This window comes from Orcinus orca, unplaced genomic scaffold (genome assembly GCF_937001465.1).
Source record: "Orcinus orca unplaced genomic scaffold, mOrcOrc1.1 scaffold_194, whole genome shotgun sequence".
In the NCBI taxonomy this organism is placed as follows: domain Eukaryota; kingdom Metazoa; phylum Chordata; class Mammalia; order Artiodactyla; family Delphinidae; genus Orcinus; species Orcinus orca.
The window spans coordinates 291,158-311,421 of NW_026043826.1; the positions used below are offsets into that span (position 1 = coordinate 291,158).

Genomic DNA, 20,264 nt, shown 5'->3' on the forward strand with positions numbered 1-20,264 from the left:
CCTCACCCGTCCCCTAATCCTAACCCGTATGCTAACACTAACCCGTGCCCTCCCACGCACGCTCCCCCTAAAGTGTTGTCGTACCCTCACCTGGACCCTAAACCGTTTCCATCCCCTAACCTTAACCCTAGCCTGAACCCTAACCATAAGCCTTCCCCGAAGCCTGACCCTCACCCGTCCCCTAATCCTAAACCGTACGCTAACACTAACCCGCGCCCTCACACGCACGCTCCCCATAAAGTGTTGTCGTCCCCTCACCTGGACCCTAAACCGTCCCCGTCCCCTAACGCTAACCCTAGCCCGTCCCCTAACCCTAACCCTTCCCCGAAGCCTGACCCTCACCTGTCCCCTAATCCTAACCCCTACGCTATAAGTAACCCGCGCCCTCACAATTACGCTCCCCCTAAAGCGTTGTCGTTCCCTCTCCTGGACCCTAAACCGACCAGTCTCCTAATCCTAACCATAGCCCGAACCCTAAACCTAACCCTTCCCGGAAGCCTGACCCTCACCCGTCCCCTAATCCAAACCAGTACGGTAACACTAACCCGCGCCTTCACACGTACGCTCCCCCTAAAGCGTTGTCGTACCCTCACCTGGACCCTAAACCGTCCCCGTCCCCTAACTCTATCCCTAGCCCTAACTCTAACCCTAACCCTTCCCCGAAGCCTCACCCTCACCCGTCCCCTAATCCTAACCCGTACGCTAACACTAACCCGCGCCCTCACACGTACGCTCCCCCTAAAGCGTTGTTGTACCCTCACCTGGACCCTAAACCGTCCCCGTCCCCTAACCCTAACCCTAGCCTGAACCCTAACCCTAACCCTTCCCAGAACCCTAACCCTCACCCGTCCCCTAATCCTAACCCGTACACTTACACTAACTCACGCCCTCACACGCACGCTCCCCCTAAAGCATTGTCGTACCCTCAACTGGAACCTAAACCTTCCCCGTCCCCTAACCCTAACCCTAGCCCGAACCCTAACCCTAACCCTTCCCCGAAGCCTGACCCTCACCCATCCCCTAATCCTAACCCGTACGCTAACACTAACCCGCGCCCTCACACGCACGCTCCCCCTAAAGCGTTGTCGTACCCTCACCTGCACCCAAAACCGACCGGTCTCCTAATCCTAACCCTAGCCAGACCCTAACACTAACCCTTCCCTGAAGCCTGATCCTCACCCGTCCCCTAATCCTAACCCGTACGCTAACACTAACCTGCGTCCTCATAGGCACGTTCCCCCTAAAGCGTTGTCGTCCCCTCACCTGGACCCTAAAACGTCCCCATTCCCTAAACCTAACCCTAGCCCGAACACTAACCCTAACCCTTCCCGAAGCCTGACCCTCACCCGTCCCCTAACCCTAATCCGTACACTAACACTAACCCGCGCCCTCCCACGCACGCTCCCCCTAAAGCGTTGTCGTACCCTCACCTGGACCCTAAGCCGTCCTCGTGCCCTAACCTTAACCCTAGCCTGAACCCTAACCCTAACCCTTCCCCGAAGCTTGACCCTCACCCGTCCCCTAATCCTAACCCGTACACTAACACTAACCCGCGCCCTCACACGCACACTCCCGATAAAGTGTTGTCGTCCCCTCACCTGGACCCTAAACCATCCCCGTCCCCTAACCCTAACCCTAGCCCGAACCCTAACCCTAATCCTTCCCCGAAGCCTGACACTCACCCGTCCCCTAATCCTAAACTGTACACTAACATTAACCCACACCCTCACACATACTCTCCCCCTAAAGCGTTGCCGTGCCCTCACCTGGACCCTAAATCGAACCCGTCCCCTAACCCTAACCCTAGCCCGAACCCTAAACCTAACTCTTCCCCGAAGCCTGACCCTCACCCGTCCCCTAATCCTAAACTATACACTAAAATTAACCCATGCCCACACACGTACGCTCCCCCTAAAGCGTTGTGGTCCCCTCACCTGGACCCTAAACCGACCCGTGTCCTAATGCTAACCCTAGCCCGAACCCTAACCCTAACCGTTCCCCGAAGCCTGATCCTCAGCCATCCCCTAATCCTAACCCGTACGCTAACACTAACCTGCATCCTCACATGCACGCTCCCCCTAAAGCGTTATCGTACCCTCACCTGGACCCTAAAACGTCCCCGTCCCCTAACCTTAACCCTAGCCCGAACCCTAACCCTAACCCTTCCCCGAAGCCTGACCCTCAGCCGTCCCCTAATCCTAACCCGTACGCTAACACTAACACCCGCCCTCACACGTACGCTCCCCCTAAAGTGTTGTCGTCCCCACACCTGGACCCTAAACCGTCCCTGTCCCCTAACCCTAACCCTAGCCCGAACCCTAACCCTAACACTTCCGCGAAGCCTGACACTCACCCGTCCCTTAATCCTAACCCGTACGCTAACACTAATCCGTGCCTTCACACGTACGCTCCCCCTAAAGCGTTGTCGTCCCCTCACCTGGACCCTAAACCATCCCCGTCCCCTAACCCTAACCATAGCCCGTCCCCTAACCCTAACCCTTCCCCGAAGCCTGACCCTCACCTGTCCCATAATCGTAACCCGTACGCTAACACTAACCCGCGCCCTCACAATTACGTTCCCCCTAAAGCATTGTCGTACCCTCACCTGAACCCTAAACCGTCCGCGTCCCCTAACCCTAACCCTAGCCCAAACCCTAAACCTAACACTTCCCCGAAGCCTGAACCTCACCCGTCGCCTAATCCTAACCCGTACGCTAACACTAATCTGCGCCCTCACATGTACGCTCCCCCTAAAGCGCTGTCGTACCCTGACCTGGACCCTAAACCGTCCCCGTCCCCTAACCCTATCCCTAGCCCAAACCCTAAGCCTAACCATTCCCCGAAGCCTGACCCTCACCCGTCCCCTAATCCTAACCCGTACGCTAACACTAACCCACGCCCTCACACGTACGCTCCCCCTAAAGCGTTGTTGTACCCTCACCTGGACCCTAAACCGTCCCCATCCCCTAACATTAATCCTAGCCCGAACCCTAACCCTAACCCCTCCCAGAATCCTGACCCTCACCCGTCCCCTAATCCTAACCCGTACACTAACACTAACCCACGCCCTCACATGCACGCTCCCACTAAAGCATTGTCGTACCCTCACCTGGAACCTAAACCTTCCCCGTCCCCTAACCCTAACCCTAGCCCGAACCCTAACCCTAACCCTTCCCCGAAGTCTGACCCTCACCCATCACCTTTTCCTAACCCGTACGCTAACACTAACCCGCGCCCTCACACACACGTTCCCCCTAAAGCGTTATCGTACCCTCACCTGGACCATAAATCAAACCCGTCACCTAACCCTAACCCTAGCCCGAATCGTAACCCTAAACCTTCCCCGAAGCATGACCTTCAGCCGTCCCCTAATCCTAACCCATACGCTAACACTAACCCGCGCCCTCACACGCACGCTCCCCCTAAAGCGTTGTCGTACCCTCACCTGGACCCCAAACCGTCCCCGTCCCCTAACACTATCCTTAGCCCAAACCCTAACCCTAAGACTTCTCCGAAGCCTGACCCTCACCCGTCCTCTAATCCTAATCCGTACGCTAACACTAACCCGCGCCCTCACACGCACGCTCCACCTAAAGCGTTGTCGTCCCCTGACCAGGACCCTAAAACGTCCCCGACGCCTAACCCTAACCCTAGCCCGAACCCTAACCCTAACCCTTCCCCGAAGCCTGACCCTCACCCATCCCCTAATCCTAATCCGTACGCTAACACTAACCCGCGCCCTCCCACGCACGCTCCCCCTAAAGCATTGTCGTACCCTCACTTGGAACCTAAACCGTCCCCGTTCCCTAACCCTAACCCTAGCCCGAACCCTAACCCTAACACTTCCCCGAAGCCTGACCCTCACCCGTCCCCTAATCCTAACCCGTACGGTAACACTAAACCGCGCCCTCACACGCACACTCCCCATAAAGCGTTGTCGTCCCCTCACCTGGACCCTAAACCGTCCCCGTCCCCTAACCCTAACCCTAGGCCGAACCCTAACCCTAACCCTTCCCCGAAGCCTGACCCTCAACCGTCCCCTAATCCTAAACTGTACACTAAATTTACCCCGCACCCTCACACGTACGATCCCCCTAAAGCGTTGTCGTACCCTCACCTGGACCCTAAACCGACCCGTCTCCTAATCCTAACCCTAGGCCGAACCCTAACCCTAACACTTCCCCAAAGCCTGACCCTCACCCGTCCCCTAATCCTAACCCGTACGCTAACACTAACCCCCGCCCTCACACGTACGGTCCCCCTAAAGCATTGTCGTACCCTCACCTGGACCCTAAACCGTCCCCGTCCCCTAACTCTATCCCTAGCCCTAACCCTAACCCTAACACTTCCCCGAAGCCTCACCCTCACCCGTCCCCTAATCCTAACCCGTACGCTAACACTAACCCGCGCCTTCACACGTACGATCCCCCTAAAGAGTTGTTGTACACTCACCTGGACCCTAAACCGTCCCTGTCCCCTAACCCTAACCCTAGCCCGAACCCTAACCCTAAACCTTCCCAGAAGCCTGACCCTCACCCGTCCCCTAATCCTAACCCGTACGCTAATACTAACCCGTGCCCTCACACGCACGCTCCCCATAAAGCATTGTCGTACCCTCACCTGGAACCTAAACCGTTCCCGTCCCCTAACCCTACCCTTAGCCCGAACCCTAACCCTAACCCTTCCCCGAAGCCTGACCCTCACCCGTCCCCTAATCCTAACCCGTACGTTAACACTAACCCGCGCCCTCACATGCACGCTCCCCCTAAAGCGTTGTCGTACCCTCACCTGGACCCTAAACCGTCCCCGTCCCCTAACACTAACCTTAGCCCGAACCCTAAACCTAACCCTTCCCCGAAGCCTGAACCTCACCCGTCCCCTAATCCTAAACCGTACGCTAACACTAACCCGTGCCCTCCCACGCACGCTCCCCCTAAAGCGTTGTCGTACCCTCACCTGGACCGTAAACCATCCCCGTCCCCTAACCTTAACCCTAGCCTTTACCCTAACACTAACCCTTCCCCGAAGCCTGACCCTCACACGTCCCCTAATCCTAATCTGTACGCTAACACTAACCCTCGCCCTCACACGCACGCTCCCCATAAAGCGTTGTCGTCCCCTCACCTGGACCCTAAACCGTCCCCGTCCCCTAATTCTAACCCTAGCTCGAACCCTAAAACTAACCCTTCCCCGAAGCCTGACCCTCACCCGTCCCGTAATCCTAAACTATACACTAACATTAACCCGCGTCCTCACACGTACGCTCCCCCTAAAGCGTTGTCATCCCCTCACCTGGACTCTAAACCTACCCGTCTCCTACTCCTAACCCTAGCCCGAACCCTAACACTAACCCTTCCCCGAAGCCTGACCCTCACCCATCCCCTAATCCTAACCCGTACGCTAACACTAACCCGCGCCCTCACACGCACGCTCCCCCTAAAGCGTTGTCGTACCCTCACCTGGACCCTAAACCGTCCCCGTCCCCTAACGCTAAACTTAGCCCGAACCCTAACCCTAACCCTTCCCCGAAGCCTGACCCTCACCCGTCCCCTAATCCTAACCTGTATGCTAACACTAACCCGTGCCCTCCCACGCACGCTCCCCCTAAAGCGTTGTCGTTCCCTCTCCTGGACCCTAAACCGACCAGTCTCCTAATCCTAACCATAGCCCGAACCCTAAACCTAACCCTTCCCGGAAGCCTGACCCTCACCCGTCCCCTAATCCAAACCAGTACGGTAACAATAACCCGCGACTTCACACGTACGCTCCCCCTAAAGCGTTGTCGTACCCTCACCTGGACCCTAAACCGTCCCCGTCCCCTAACTCTATCCCTAGCCCTAACTCTAACCCTAACCCTTCCCCGAAGCCTCACCCTCACCCGTCCCCTAATCCTAACCCGTACGCTAACACTAACCCGCGCCCTCACACGTACGCTCCCCCTAAAGCGTTGTTGTACCCTCACCTGGACCCTAAACCGTCCCCGTCCCCTAACCCTAACCCTAGCCTGAACCCTAACCCTAACCCTTCCCAGAACCCTAACCCTCACCCGTCCCCTAATCCTAACCCGTACACTTACACTAACTCACGCCCTCACACGCACGCTCCCCCTAAAGCATTGTCGTACCCTCAACTGGAACCTAAACCTTCCCCGTCCCCTAACCCTAACCCTAGCCCGAACCCTAACCCTAACCCTTCACCGAAGCCTGACCCTCACCCATCCCCTAATCCTAACCCGTACGCTAACACTAACCCGCGCCCTCACACGCACGCTCCCCCTAAAGCGTTGTCGTACCCTCACCTGGACCCAAAACCGACCGGTCTCCTAATCCTAACCCTAGCCAGACCCTAACACTAACCCTTCCCTGAAGCCTGATCCTCACCCGTCCCCTAATCCTAACCCGTACGCTAACACTAACCTGCGTCCTCATAGGCACGTTCCCCCTAAAGCGTTGTCGTCCCCTCACCTGGACCCTAAAACGTCCCCATTCCCTAAACCTAACCCTAGCCCGAACACTAACCCTAACCCTTCCCGAAGCCTGACCCTCACCCGTCCCCTAACCCTAATCCGTACACTAACACTAACCCGCGCCCTCCCACGCACGCTCCCCCTAAAGCGTTGTCGTACCCTCACCTGGACCCTAAGCCGTCCTCGTGCCCTAACCTTAAACCTAACCTGAACCCTAACCCTAACCCTTCCCCGAAGCTTGACCCTCACCCATCCCCTAATCCTAACCCGTACACTAACAGTAACCCGCGCCCTCACACGCACACTCCCGATAAAGTGTTGTCGTCCCCTCACCTGGACCCTAAACCATCCCCGTCCCCTAACCCTAACCCTAGCCCGAACCCTAACCCTAATCCTTCCCCGAAGCCTGACACTCACCCGTCCCCTAATCCTAAACTGTACACTAACATTAACCCACACCCTCACACATACTCTCCCCCTAAAGCGTTGCCGTGCCCTCACCTGGACCCTAAATCGAACCCGTCCCCTAACCCTAACCCTAGCCCGAACCCTAAACCTAACTCTTCCCCGAAGCCTGACCCTCACCCGTCCCCTAATCCTAAACTATACACTAAAATTAACCCATGCCCACACACGTACGCTCCCCCTAAAGCGTTGTGGTCCCCTCACCTGGACCCTAAACCGACCCGTGTCCTAATGCTAACCCTAGCCCGAACCCTAACCCTAACCGTTCCCCGAAGCCTGATCCTCAGCCATCCCCTAATCCTAACCCGTACGCTAACACTAACCTGCATCCTCACACGCACGCTCCCCCTAAAGCGTTGTCGTCCCCTCACCTGGACCCTAAAACGTCCCCGTCCCCTAACCTTAACCCTAGCCCGAACCCTAACCCTAACCCTTCCCCGAAGCCTGACCCTCAGCCGTCCCCTAATCCTAACCCGTACGCTAACACTAACACCCGCCCTCACACGTACGCTCCCCCTAAAGTGTTGTCGTCCCCACACCTGGACCCTAAACCGTCCCTGTCCCCTAACCCTAACCCTAGCCCGAACCCTAACCCTAACACTTCCGCGAAGCCTGACACTCACCCGTCCCTTAATCCTAACCCGTACGCTAACACTAATCCGTGCCTTCACACGTACGCTCCCCCTAAAGCGTTGTCGTCCCCTCACCTGGACCCTAAACCATCCCCGTCCCCTAACCCTAACCATAGCCCGTCCCCTAACCCTAACCCTTCCCCGAAGCCTGACCCTCACCTGTCCCATAATCGTAACCCGTACGCTAACACTAACCCGCGCCCTCACAATTACGTTCCCCCTAAAGCATTGTCGTACCCTCACCTGAACCCTAAACCGTCCGCGTCCCCTAACCCTAACCCTAGCCCAAACCCTAAACCTAACACTTCCCCGAAGCCTGAACCTCACCCGTCGCCTAATCCTAACCCGTACGCTAACACTAATCTGCGCCCTCACATGTACGCTCCCCCTAAAGCGCTGTCGTACCCTGACCTGGACCCTAAACCGTCCCCGTCCCCTAACCCTATCCCTAGCCCAAACCCTAAGCCTAACCATTCCCCGAAGCCTGACCCTCACCCGTCCCCTAATCCTAACCCGTACGCTAACACTAACCCACGCCCTCACACGTACGCTCCCCCTAAAGCGTTGTTGTACCCTCACCTGGACCCTAAACCGTCCCCATCCCCTAACATTAATCCTAGCCCGAACCCTAACCCTAACCCCTCCCAGAATCCTGACCCTCACCCGTCCCCTAATCCTAACCCGTACACTAACACTAACCCACGCCCTCACATGCACGCTCCCACTAAAGCATTGTCGTACCCTCACCTGGAACCTAAAACGTCCACGTCCCCTAACCCTAACCCTAGCCCGAACCCTAACCCTAACCCTTCCCCGAAGCCTGACCCTCACCCATCACCTTTTCCTAACCCGTACGCTAACACTAACCCGCGCCCTCACACACACGTTCCCCCTAAAGCGTTATCGTACCCTCACCTGGACCATAAATCAAACCCGTCACCTAACCCTAACCCTAGCCCGAATCGTAACCCTAAACCTTCCCCGAAGCATGACCTTCAGCCGTCCCCTAATCCTAACCCATACGCTAACACTAACCCGCGCCCTCACACGCACGCTCCCCCTAAAGCGTTGTCGTACCCTCACCTGGACCCCAAACCGTCCCCGTCCCCTAACACTATCCTTAGCCCAAACCCTAACCCTAAGACTTCTCCGAAGCCTGACCCTCACCCGTCCTCTAATCCTAATCCGTACGCTAACACTAACCCGCGCCCTCACACGCACGCTCCACCTAAAGCGTTGTCGTCCCCTGACCAGGACCCTAAAACGTCCCCGACGCCTAACCCTAACCCTAGCCCGAACCCTAACCCTAACCCTTCCCCGAAGCCTGACCCTCACCCATCCCCTAATCCTAATCCGTACGCTAACACTAACCCGCGCCCTCCCACGCACGCTCCCCCTAAAGCGTTGTCGTCCCCTCACCTGGACCCTAAACCGTCCCTGTGCCCTAACCCTAACCCTAGCCCGAACCCTAACCCTAACACTTCCGCGAAGCCTGACACTCACCCATCCCCTAATCCTAACCCGTACGCTAAGACTAACCCACCCCCTCACACGTACGCTCCCCCTTAAGCGTTGTCGTACCCTGACCTGGACCCTAAACCGTCCCCGTCCGCTAACCCTATCCCTAGCCCGAACCCTAACCCTAACACTTTCCCGAAGCCTGACCCTCACCCGTCCCCTAATCCTAACCCGTACGCTAACACTAACCCACCCCCTCACACGTACGCTCCCCCTAAAGCGTTGTTGTACCCTCACCTGGACCCTAAACCGTCCCCTTCACCTAACCCTAACCCTAGCCCGAACCCTAACCCTAACCCTTCTCAGAAGCCTGACCCTCACCCGTCCCCTAATCCTAACCCGTACGCTAGCACTAACCCACGCCCTCACACGCACGCTCCCCCTAAAGCATTGTCGTACCCTCACTTGGAACCTAAACCGTCCCCGTTCCCTAACCCTAACCCTAGCCCGAACCCTAACCCTAACACTTCCCCGAAGCCTGACCCTCACCCGTCCCCTAATCCTAACCCGTACGGTAACACTAAACCGCGCCCTCACACGCACACTCCCCATAAAGCGTTGTCGTCCCCTCACCTGGACCCTAAACCGTCCCCGTCCCCTAACCCTAACCCTAGGCCGAACCCTAACCCTAACCCTTCCCCGAAGCCTGACCCTCAACCGTCCCCTAATCCTAAACTGTACACTAAATTTACCCCGCACCCTCACACGTACGCTCCCCCTAAAGCGTTGTCGTACCCTCACCTGGACCCTAAACCGACCCGTCTCCTAATCCTAACCCTAGGCCGAACCCTAACCCTAACACTTCCCCGAAGCCTGACCCTCACCCGTCCCCTAATCCTAACCCGTACGCTAACACTAACCCGCGCCCTCACACGCACGCTCCCCCTAAAGCGTTGTCGATACCCTCACCTGGACCCTAAATCGTCCCCGTCCCCTAACCCTAACCCTAGCCCGAACCATAACCCTAACCCTTCCCCGAAGCCTGACCCTCACCCGTCCCCTAATCCTAACCCGTACGCTAACACGAACCCGCGCCCTCACACGTACGCTCCCCCTAAAGCGTTGACGTCCCCTCACCTGGACCCTAAACCGTCCCCGTCCCCTAACCCTAACCCTAGCCCGAACCCTAACCCTAACCCTTCCCAGAAGCCTGACCCTCACCCATCCCCTAATCCTAACCCGTACGCTAACACTAACCCACGTCCTAACACGCACGCACCCCCTAAAGCATTGTCGTACCCTCACCTGGAACCTAAACCGTCCCCGTCCCCTAACCCTAACCCTAGCCCGAACCCTAACCCTAACCCTTCCCCGAAGACTGACCCTCACCCGTCCCCTAATCCTAACCCGTACGCTAACACTAACCTGCGCCCTCACTCGCACGCTCCCACTAAAGCGTTGTCGTACCCTCACCTGGAGCCTAAATCGTCCCCGTCCCCTAACCCTAACCCTAGCCCGAACCCTAACCCTAACCCTTCCCCGAAGCATGACCCTCACCCGTCCCCTAATCCTAAACCGTACGCTAACACTAACCCGCGCCCTCACACGCACGCTCCCCCTAAAGCGTTGTCGTACCCTCACCTGGACCCTAAACCGTCCCTGTCCCCTAACCCTAACGTTAGCCCAAACCCTAAACCTAACCCTGCCCCGAAGCCTGACCCTCACCCGTCCCCTAATCCTAACCTGTACGCTAACACTAACCCGTGCCCTCGCACGCACGCTCTCTCTAAAGCGTTGTCGTACCCTCACCTGGAACCTAAACCGTCCCCGTCCCCTAACCTTAACCCTAGCCTGAACCATAACCCTAACCCTTCCCCGAAGGCTGACCCTCATCCGTCCCCTAATCCTAACCGTACGCTGACACTAACCCGCGCCCTCACACGCACACTCCCCATAAAGCGTTGTCATCCCCTCACCTGGACCCTATACCGTCACAGTCCCCTAACCCTAACCCTAGCCCGAACCCTAACCCTAACCCTTCCCCGAAGCCTGACCCTCACCCGTCCGCTAATCCTAACACGTACGCTAACACAAAGCGCGCCCTCACACGTACGCTCCCCCAAAGCATTGTCGTCCCCTCACCTGGACCCTAAACCGTCCCCGTCCCCTAAACCTAACCCTAGCCCGAACCCTAAACCTAACCCTTCCCCGAACCCTAACCATCACCCGTCCCCTACTCCTATCCCGTACGCTAACACTAACACCCGCCCTCACACGTACGCTCCCCCTAAAGCGTTGTCGTCCCCTCACCTGGACCCTAAACCGTCCCCGTCTCCTAACCCTAACCCTAGCCCGAACCCTAACCCTAACACTTCCGCAAAGCCTGACCCTCACCCGTCCCCTAATCCTAACCCGTACGCTAACACTAACCCGCGCCCTCACACGTACGCTCCCCCTAAAGCGTTGTCAACCCTCACCTGGACCCTAAACTGTCCCCGTCCTCTAACCCTAACCCTAGCCCGTCCCCTAACCCTAACCCTTCCCCGAAGCCTCACTCTCAACTGTCCCCTAATCCTAACCCGTACGCTAACACTAACCCGCGCCCTCACAATTATGCTCCCCCTAAAGCGTTGTCATCCCCTCACCTTGACCCTAAACCGTCCCCATCCCCTAACCCTAACCCTAGCCGGAACCCTAACCCTAACCCTTCCCCGAAGCCTGACCCTCAAGCGTCCCCTAATCCTAACCCGTACGCTAACACTAACCCGCGCCCTCACACGCACGCTCCCACTAAAGCATTGTCGTACCCTCACCTGGAAGCTAAACCGTCCCCGTCCCCTAACCTTAACCCTAGCCCGAACCCTAAACCTAACAGTTCCCCGAAGCCTGACCCTCACCCGTCCCCTAATCCTAAACCGTACGCTAACACTAACCCCCGCCCTCACACGTACGCTCCCCCTAAAGCGTTGTCGTACCCTCACCTGGACCCTAAACCGTCCCCGTCCCCTAAACCTAACCCTAGCCCGAACACTAACCCTAACCCTTCCCCGAAGCCTGACCCTCACCCGTCCCCTAATCCTAACCCGTACGCTAACACTAACCCGTGCCCTCACACGTACGCTCCACCTAAAGCGTTGCCGTACCCTCACCTGGACCCTAAACCATCCCCATCCCCTAACTCTATCCCTAACCCTAACCCTAACCCTAACCCTTCCCCGAAGCCTGACCCTCACCCGTCCCCTAATCCTAACCCGTACACTAAAACTAACCCGCGCCATCACACCTACGCTCCCCCTAAAGCATTGTCGTATCCTCACCTGGAACCTAAACCGTCCCCGTTCCCTAACCCTAACCCTTGACCGAACCCTAACCCTAACCCTTCCCCGAAGCCTGACCCTCACCCGTCCCCTAATCCTAACCCGTACGCTAACACTAACCCCCGCCCTCACACGTACGCTCCCCCTAAAGCATTGTCGTCCCCTCACCTGGACCCTAAACCGTCCCCGTCCCCTAACCCTAACCCTAGGCCGAACCCTAACCCTAACACTTCCCCGAAGCCTGACCCTCACCCGTCCCCTAATCCTAACCCGTACGCTAACACTAACCCGCGCCCTCACACGCACGCTCCCCCTAAAGCATTGTCGATACCCTCACCTAGACCCTAAATCGTCCCCGTCCCCTAACCCTAACCCTAGCCCGAACCCTAACCCTAACACTTCCCTGAAGCCTGACCCTCACCCGTCCCCTAATCCTAACCCGTACGCTAACACGAACCCGCGCCCTCACACGTACGCTCCCCCTAAAGCGTTGTCGTCCACTCACCTGGACCCTAAACTGTCCTCGTCCCCTAACCCTAACCCTAGCCCGAACCCTAACACTAACCCTTCCGCGAAGTCTGACCCTCACCCGTCCCGTAATCCTAACCCGTACGCTAACACTAACCCGCGCCCTCTCACGTACGCTCCCCCTAAAGCGTTGTTCTACCCTCACCTGGACCCTAAACCGTCCCCGTCTCCTAACCCTAACCTTAGCCAGAACCCTAACCCTAACCCTTCCCAGAAGCCTGACCCTCACCCTTCCCCTAATCCTAACCCGTACGCTAACACTAACCCACGTCCTCACACGCACGCACCCCCTAAAGCATTGTCGTACCCTCACCTGGAACCTAAACCGTCCCCGTCCCCTAACCCTAACCCTAGCCCGAACGCTAACTCTAACCCTTCCCCGAAGCCTGACCCTCACCCGTCCCCTAATCCTAACCCGTTCGCTAAAACTAACCCGCGCCCTCAATCGCACGCTCCCACTAAAGCGTTGTCGTACCCTCACCTGGAGCCTAAATCGTCCCCGTCCCCTAACCCTAACCCTAGCCCGAACCCTAACCCTAACCCTTCCCCGAAGCATGACCCTCACCCGTCCCCTAATCCTAAACCGTACGCTAACACTAACCCGCGCCCTCACACGCACGCTCCCCCTAAAGCGTTGTCGTACCCTCACCTGGACCCTAAACCGTCCCCGTCCCCTAACCCTAACCTTAGCCCGAACCCTAAACCTAACCCTTCCCCGAAGCCTGACCCTCACCCGTCCCATAATCCTAACCCGTACAGTAACACTAAACCGCGCCCTCACACGCACACTCAGCATAAAGCGTTGTTGTCTCCTCACCTGGACCCTAAACCGTCCCCGTCCCCTAAACCTAACCCTAGCCCAAACCCTAACCCTAACACTTCCCCGAAGCCTGACCCTCAACCGTCCCCTAATCCTAAACTGTACACTAACTTTAACCCGCACCCTCACACGTACGCTCCCCCTAAAGCGTTGTCGTACCCTCACCTGGACCCTAAACCGACCCGTCTCCTAATCCTAACCCTAGGCCGAACCCTAACCCTAACACTTCCCCGAAGCCTGACCCTCACCCGTCCCCTAATCCTAACCCGTTCGCTAACACTAAACCCCGCCCTCACACGTACGCTCCCCCTAAAGCATTGTCGTCCCCTCACCTGGACCCTAAACCGTCCCCGTCCCCTAACCCTAACCCTAGGCCGAAACCTAACCCTAACACTTCCCCGAAGCCTGACCCTCACCCGTCCCCTAATCCTAACCCGTACGCTAACACTAACCCGCGCCCTCACACGCACGCTCCCGCTAAAGCGTTGTCGATACCCTCACCTTGACCCTAAATCGTCCCCGTCCCCTAACCCTAACCCTAGCCCGAAACCTAACCCTAACCCTTCCCCGAAGCCTGACCCTCACCCGTCCCCTAATCCTAACCCGTACGCTAACACGAACCCGCGCCCTCACACGTACGCTCCCCCTAAAGCGTTGTCGTCCCCTCACCTGGACCCTAAACCGTCCCCGTCCCCTAAACCTAACCCTAGCCCGAACCCTAAACCTAACCCTTCCGCGAAGTCTGACCCTCACCCGTCCCGTAATCCTAACCCGTACGCTAACACTAACCCGCGCCCTCTCACGTACGCTCCCCCTAAAGCGTTGTTGTACCCTCACCTGGACCCTAAACCGTGCCCGTCTCCTAACCCTAACCCTAGCCCGAACCCTAACCCTAACCCTTCCCAGAAGCCTGACCCTCACCCGTCCCCTAATCCTAACCCGTACGCTAACACTAAACCACGTCCTCACACGCACGCACCCCCTAAAGCATTGTCGTACCCTCACCTGGAACCTAAACTGTCCCCGTCCCCTAACCCTAACCCTAGCCCGAACCCTAACTCTAACGCTTCCCCGAAGCCTGACCCTCACCCGTCCCCTAATCCTAACCCGTACTCTAAAACTAACCCGCGCCCTCACTCGCACGCTCCCATTAAAGCGTTGTCGTACCCTCACCTGGAGCCTAAATCGTCCCCGTCCCCTAACCCTAACCCTAGCCCGAACCCTAACCCTAACCCTTCCCCGAAGCATGACCCTCACCCGTCCCCTAATCCTAACCCGTACGCTAACACTAACCCGTGCCCTCACACGCACGCTCCCCCTAAAGCGTTGTCGTACCCTCACCTGGACCCTAAACCGTCCCCGTCCCCTAACCCTAACCTTAGCCCGAACCCTAAACCTAACACTTCCCCGAAGCCTGACCCTCACCCGTCCCCTAATCCTAACCTGTACGCTAACACTAACCCGTGCCCTCGCACGCACACTCCCTCTATAGCGTTGTCGTACCCTCACCTGGACCCTAAACCGTCGCCGTCCCCTAACCTTAACCCTAGCCTGAACCCTAAACCTAACCCTTCCCCGAAGGCTGACCCTCACCCTTCCCCTAATCCTAACCCGTACGATGACACTAACCCGCGCCCTCACACGTACGCTCCCCCTAAAGCGTTGTCGTCCCCTCACCTGGACCCTAAACCGACCCGTCTCCTAATCCTAACCCTAGCCCGAACCCTAACCCTTATCCTTCCCCGAAGCCTGACCCTCACACGTCCCCTAATCCTAACCAGTACGCTACCACTAACCTGCGTCCTCACACGCACGCTCCCCCTAAAGCGTTGTCGTCCCCTCACCTGGACCCTAAAACCTCGCCGTCCCCTAACCCTAACCTTAGCCCAAACACTAAACCTAACCCTGCCCCGAAGCCTGACCCTCACCCGTCCCCTAATCCTAACCTGTACGCTAACACTAACCCGTGCCCTCGCACGCACGCTCTCTCTAAAGCGTTGTCGTACCCTCACCTGGAACCTAAACCGTCCCCGTCCCCTAACCTTAACCCTAGCCTGAACCATAACCCTAACCCTTCCCCGAAGGCTGACCCTCATCCGTCCCCTAATCCTAACCGTACGCTGACACTAACCCGCGCCCTCACACGCACACTCCCCATAAAGCGTTGTCATCCCCTCACCTGGACCCTATACCGTCACAGTCCCCTAACCCTAACCCTAGCCCGAACCCTAACCCTAACCCTTCCCCGAAGCCTGACCCTCACCCGTCCGCTAATCCTAACACGTACGCTAACACAAAGCACGCCCTCACACGTACGCTCCCCCAAAGCATTGTCGTCCCCTCACCTGGACCCTAAACCGTCCCCGTCCCCTAAACCTAACCCTAGCCCGAACCCTAAACCTAACCCTTCCCCGAACCCTAACCATCACCCGTCCCCTACTCCTATCCCGTACGCTAACACTAACACCCGCCCTCACACGTACGCTCCCCCTAAAGCGTTGTCGTCCCCTCACCTGGACCCTAAACCGTCCCCGTCTCCTAACCCTAACCCTAGCCCGAACCCTAACCCTAACACTTCCGCAAAGCCTGACCCTCACCCGTCCCCTAATCCTAACCCGTACGCTAACACTAACCCGCGCCCTCACACGTACGCTCCCCCTAAAGCGTTGTCAACCCTCACCTGGACCCTAAACTGTCCCCGTCCTCTAACCCTAACCCTAGCCCGTCCCCTAACCCTAACCCTTCCCCGAAGCCTCACTCTCAACTGTCCCCTAATCCTAACCCGTACGCTAACACTAACCCGCGCCCTCACAATTATGCTCCCCCTAAAGCGTTGTCATCCCCTCACCTTGACCCTAAACCGTCCCCATCCCCTAACCCTAACCCTAGCCGGAACCATAACCCTAACCCTTCCCCGAAGCCTGACCCTCAAGCGTCCCCTAATCCTAACCCGTACGCTAACACTAACCCGCGCCCTCACACGCACGCTCCCACTAAAGCATTGTCGTACCCTCACCTGGAAGCTAAACCGTCCCCGTCCCCTAACCTTAACCCTAGCCCGAACCCTAAACCTAACAGTTCCCCGAAGCCTGACCCTCACCCGTCCCCTAATCCTAAACCGTACGCTAACACTAACCCCCGCCCTCACACGTACGCTCCCCCTAAAGCGTTGTCGTACCCTCACCTGGACCCTAAACCGTCCCCGTCCCCTAAACCTAACCCTAGCCCGAACACTAACCCTAACCCTTCCCCGAAGCCTGACCCTCACCCGTCCCCTAATCCTAACCCGTACGCTAACACTAACCCGTGCCCTCACACGTACGCTCCACCTAAAGCGTTGCCGTACCCTCACCTGAACCCTAAACCATCCCCATCCCCTAACTCTATCCCTAACCCTAACCCTAACCCTAACACTTCCCCGAAGCCTGACCCTCACCCGTCCCCTAATCCTAACCCGTACACTAAAACTAACCCGCGCCATCACACCTACGCTCCCCCTAAAGCGTTGTTGTACCCTCACCTGGACCCTAAACCGTCCCCTTCCCCTAACCCTAACCCTAGCCCGAACCCTAACCCTAACCATTCTCAGAAGCCTGACCCTCACCCGTTCCCTAATCCTAACCCGTACGCTAACACTAACCCACGCCCTCACACGCACGCTCCCCCTAAAGCATTGTCGTATCCTCACCTGGAACCTAAACCGTCCCCGTTCCCTAACCCTAACCCTTGACCGAACCCTAACCCTAACCCTTCCCCGAAGCCTGACCCTCACCCGTCCCCTAATCCTAACCCGTACGCTAACACTAACCCCCGCCCTCACACGTACGCTCCCCCTAAAGCATTGTCGTCCCCTCACCTGGACCCTAAACCGTCCCCGTCCCCTAACCCTAACCCTAGGCCGAACCCTAACCCTAACACTTCCCCGAAGCCTGACCCTCACCCGTCCCCTAATCCTAACCCGTACGCTAACACTAACCCGCGCCCTCACACGCACGCTCCCCCTAAAGCGTTGTCGATACCCTCACCTAGACCCTAAATCGTCCCCGTCCCCTAACCCTAACCCTAGCCCGAACCCTAACCCTAACCCTTCCCTGAAGCCTGACCCTCACCCGTCCCCTAATCCTAACCCGTACGCTAACACGAACCCGCGCCCTCACACGTACGCTCCCCCTAAAGCGTTGTCGTCCACTCACCTGGACCCTAAACCGTCCTCGTCCCCTAACCCTAACCCTAGCCCGAACCCTAACACTAACCCTTCCGCGAAGTCTGACCCTCACCCGTCCCGTAATCCTAACCCGTACGCTAACACTAACCCGCGCCCTCTCACGTACGCTCCCCCTAAAGCGTTGTTCTACCCTCACCTGGACCCTAAACCGTCCCCGTCTCCTAACCCTAACCTTAGCCAGAACCCTAACCCTAACCCTTCCCAGAAGCCTGACCCTCACCCTTCCCCTAATCCTAACCCGTACGCTAACACTAACCCACGTCCTCACACGCACGCACCCCCTAAAGCATTGTCGTACCCTCACCTGGAACCTAAACCGTCCCCGTCCCCTAACCCTAACCCTAGCCCGAACGCTAACTCTAACCCTTCCCCGAAGCCTGACCCTCACCCGTCCCCTAATCCTAACCCGTTTGCTAAAACTAACCCGCGCCCTCAATCGCACGCTCCCACTAAAGCGTTGTCGTACCCTCACCTGGAGCCTAAATCGTCCCCGTCCCCTAACCCTAACCCTAGCCCGAACCCTAACCCTAACCCTTCCCCGAAGCATGACCCTCACCCGTCCCCTAATCCTAAACCGTACGCTAACACTAACCCGCGCCCTCACACGCACGCTCCCCCTAAAGCGTTGTCGTACCCTCACCTGGACCCTAAACCGTCCCCGTACCCTAACCCTAACCTTAGCCCGAACCCTAAACCTAACCCTTCCCGAAGCCTGACCCTCACCCGTCCCATAATCCTAACCCGTACAGTAACACTAAACCGCGCCCTCACACGCACACTCAGCATAAAGCGTTGTTGTCTCCTCACCTGGACCCTAAACCGTCCCCGTCCCCTAAACCTAACCCTAGCCCAAACCCTAACCCTAACACTTCCCCGAAGCCTGACCCTCAACCGTCCCCTAATCCTAAACTGTACACTAACTTTAACCCGCACCCTCACACGTACGCTCCCCCTAAAGCGTTGTCGTACCCTCACCTGGACCCTAAACCGACCCGTCTCCTAATCCTAACCCTAGGCCGAACCCTAACCCTAACACTTCCCCGAAGCCTGACCCTCACCCGTCCCCTAATCCTAACCCGTTCGCTAACACTAAACCCCGCCCTCACACGTACGCTCCCCCTAAAGCATTGTCGTCCCCTCACCTGGACCCTAAACCGTCCCCGTCCCCTAACCCTAACCCTAGGCCGAAACCTAACCCTAACACTTCCCCGAAGCCTGACCCTCACCCGTCCCCTAATCCTAACCCGTACGCTAACACTAACCCGCGCCCTCACACGCACGCTCCCGCTAAAGCGTTGTCGATACCCTCACCTTGACCCTAAATCGTCCCCGTCCCCTAACCCTAACCCTAGCCCGAAACCGAACCCTAACTCTTCCCCGAAGCCTGACCCTCACCCGTCCCCTAATCCTAACCCGTACGCTAACACGAACCCGCGCCCTCACACGTACGCTCCCCCTAGAGCGTTGTCGTCCCCTCACCTGGACCCTAAACTGTCCCCGTCCCCTAAACCTAACCCTAGCCCGAACCCTAAACCTAACCCTTCCGCGAAGTCTGACCCTCACCCGTCCCGTAATCCTAACCCGTACGCTAACACTAACCCGCGCCCTCTCACGTACGCTCCCCCTAAAGCGTTGTTGTACCCTCACCTGGACCCTAAACCGTGCCCGTCTCCTAACCCTAACCCTAGCCCGAACCCTAACCCTAACCCTTCCCAGAAGCCTGACCCTCACCCGTCCCCTAATCCTAACCCGTACGCTAACACTAAACCACGTCCTCACACGCACGCACCCCCTAAAGCATTGTCGTACCCTCACCTGGAACCTAAACTGTCCCCGTCCCCTAACCCTAACCCTAGCCCGAACCCTAACTCTAACGCTTCCCCGAAGCCTGACCCTCACCCGTCCCCTAATCCTAACCCGTACTCTAAAACTAACCCGCGCCCTCACTCGCACGCTCCCATTAAAGCGTTGTCGTACCCTCACCTGGAGCCTAAATCGTCCCCGTCCCCTAACCCTAACCCTAGCCCGAACCCTAACCCTAACCCTTCCCCGAAGCATGACCCTCACCCGTCCCCTAATCCTAACCCGTACGCTAACACTAACCCGCGCCCTCACACGCACGCTCCCCCTAAAGCGTTGTCGTACCCTCACCTGGACCCTAAACCGTCCCCGTCCCCTAACCCTAACCTTAGCCCGAACCCTAAACCTAACACTTCCCCGAAGCCTGACCCTCACCCGTCCCCTAATCCTAACCTGTACGCTAACACTAACCCGTGCCCTCGCACGCACACTCCCTCTATAGCGTTGTCGTACCCTCACCTGGACCCTAAACCGTCGCCGTCCCCTAACCTTA

At 57.6% G+C, this 20,264-nt stretch overlaps 1 long non-coding RNA gene across 2 annotated transcripts in view; it reads right to left on the reverse strand.

Annotated features, from left to right (window-relative positions):
• The window catches only part of LOC125963197 (uncharacterized), a 43,999-nt gene extending 37,971 nt beyond the window's left edge, over window positions 1–6,028 (reverse strand). Inside the window, exon 1 of one of the 2 annotated variants that reach the window (XR_007475018.1) lies at window positions 5,963–6,028. This is a non-coding gene — a long non-coding RNA (uncharacterized LOC125963197). Of the gene's footprint in view, window positions 1–761; window positions 828–5,962 lie in introns of those variants that run through there. The other variant, XR_007475017.1, reaches the window with a different exon arrangement.
• Window positions 6,029–20,264: the final 14,236 nt, after the last annotated feature.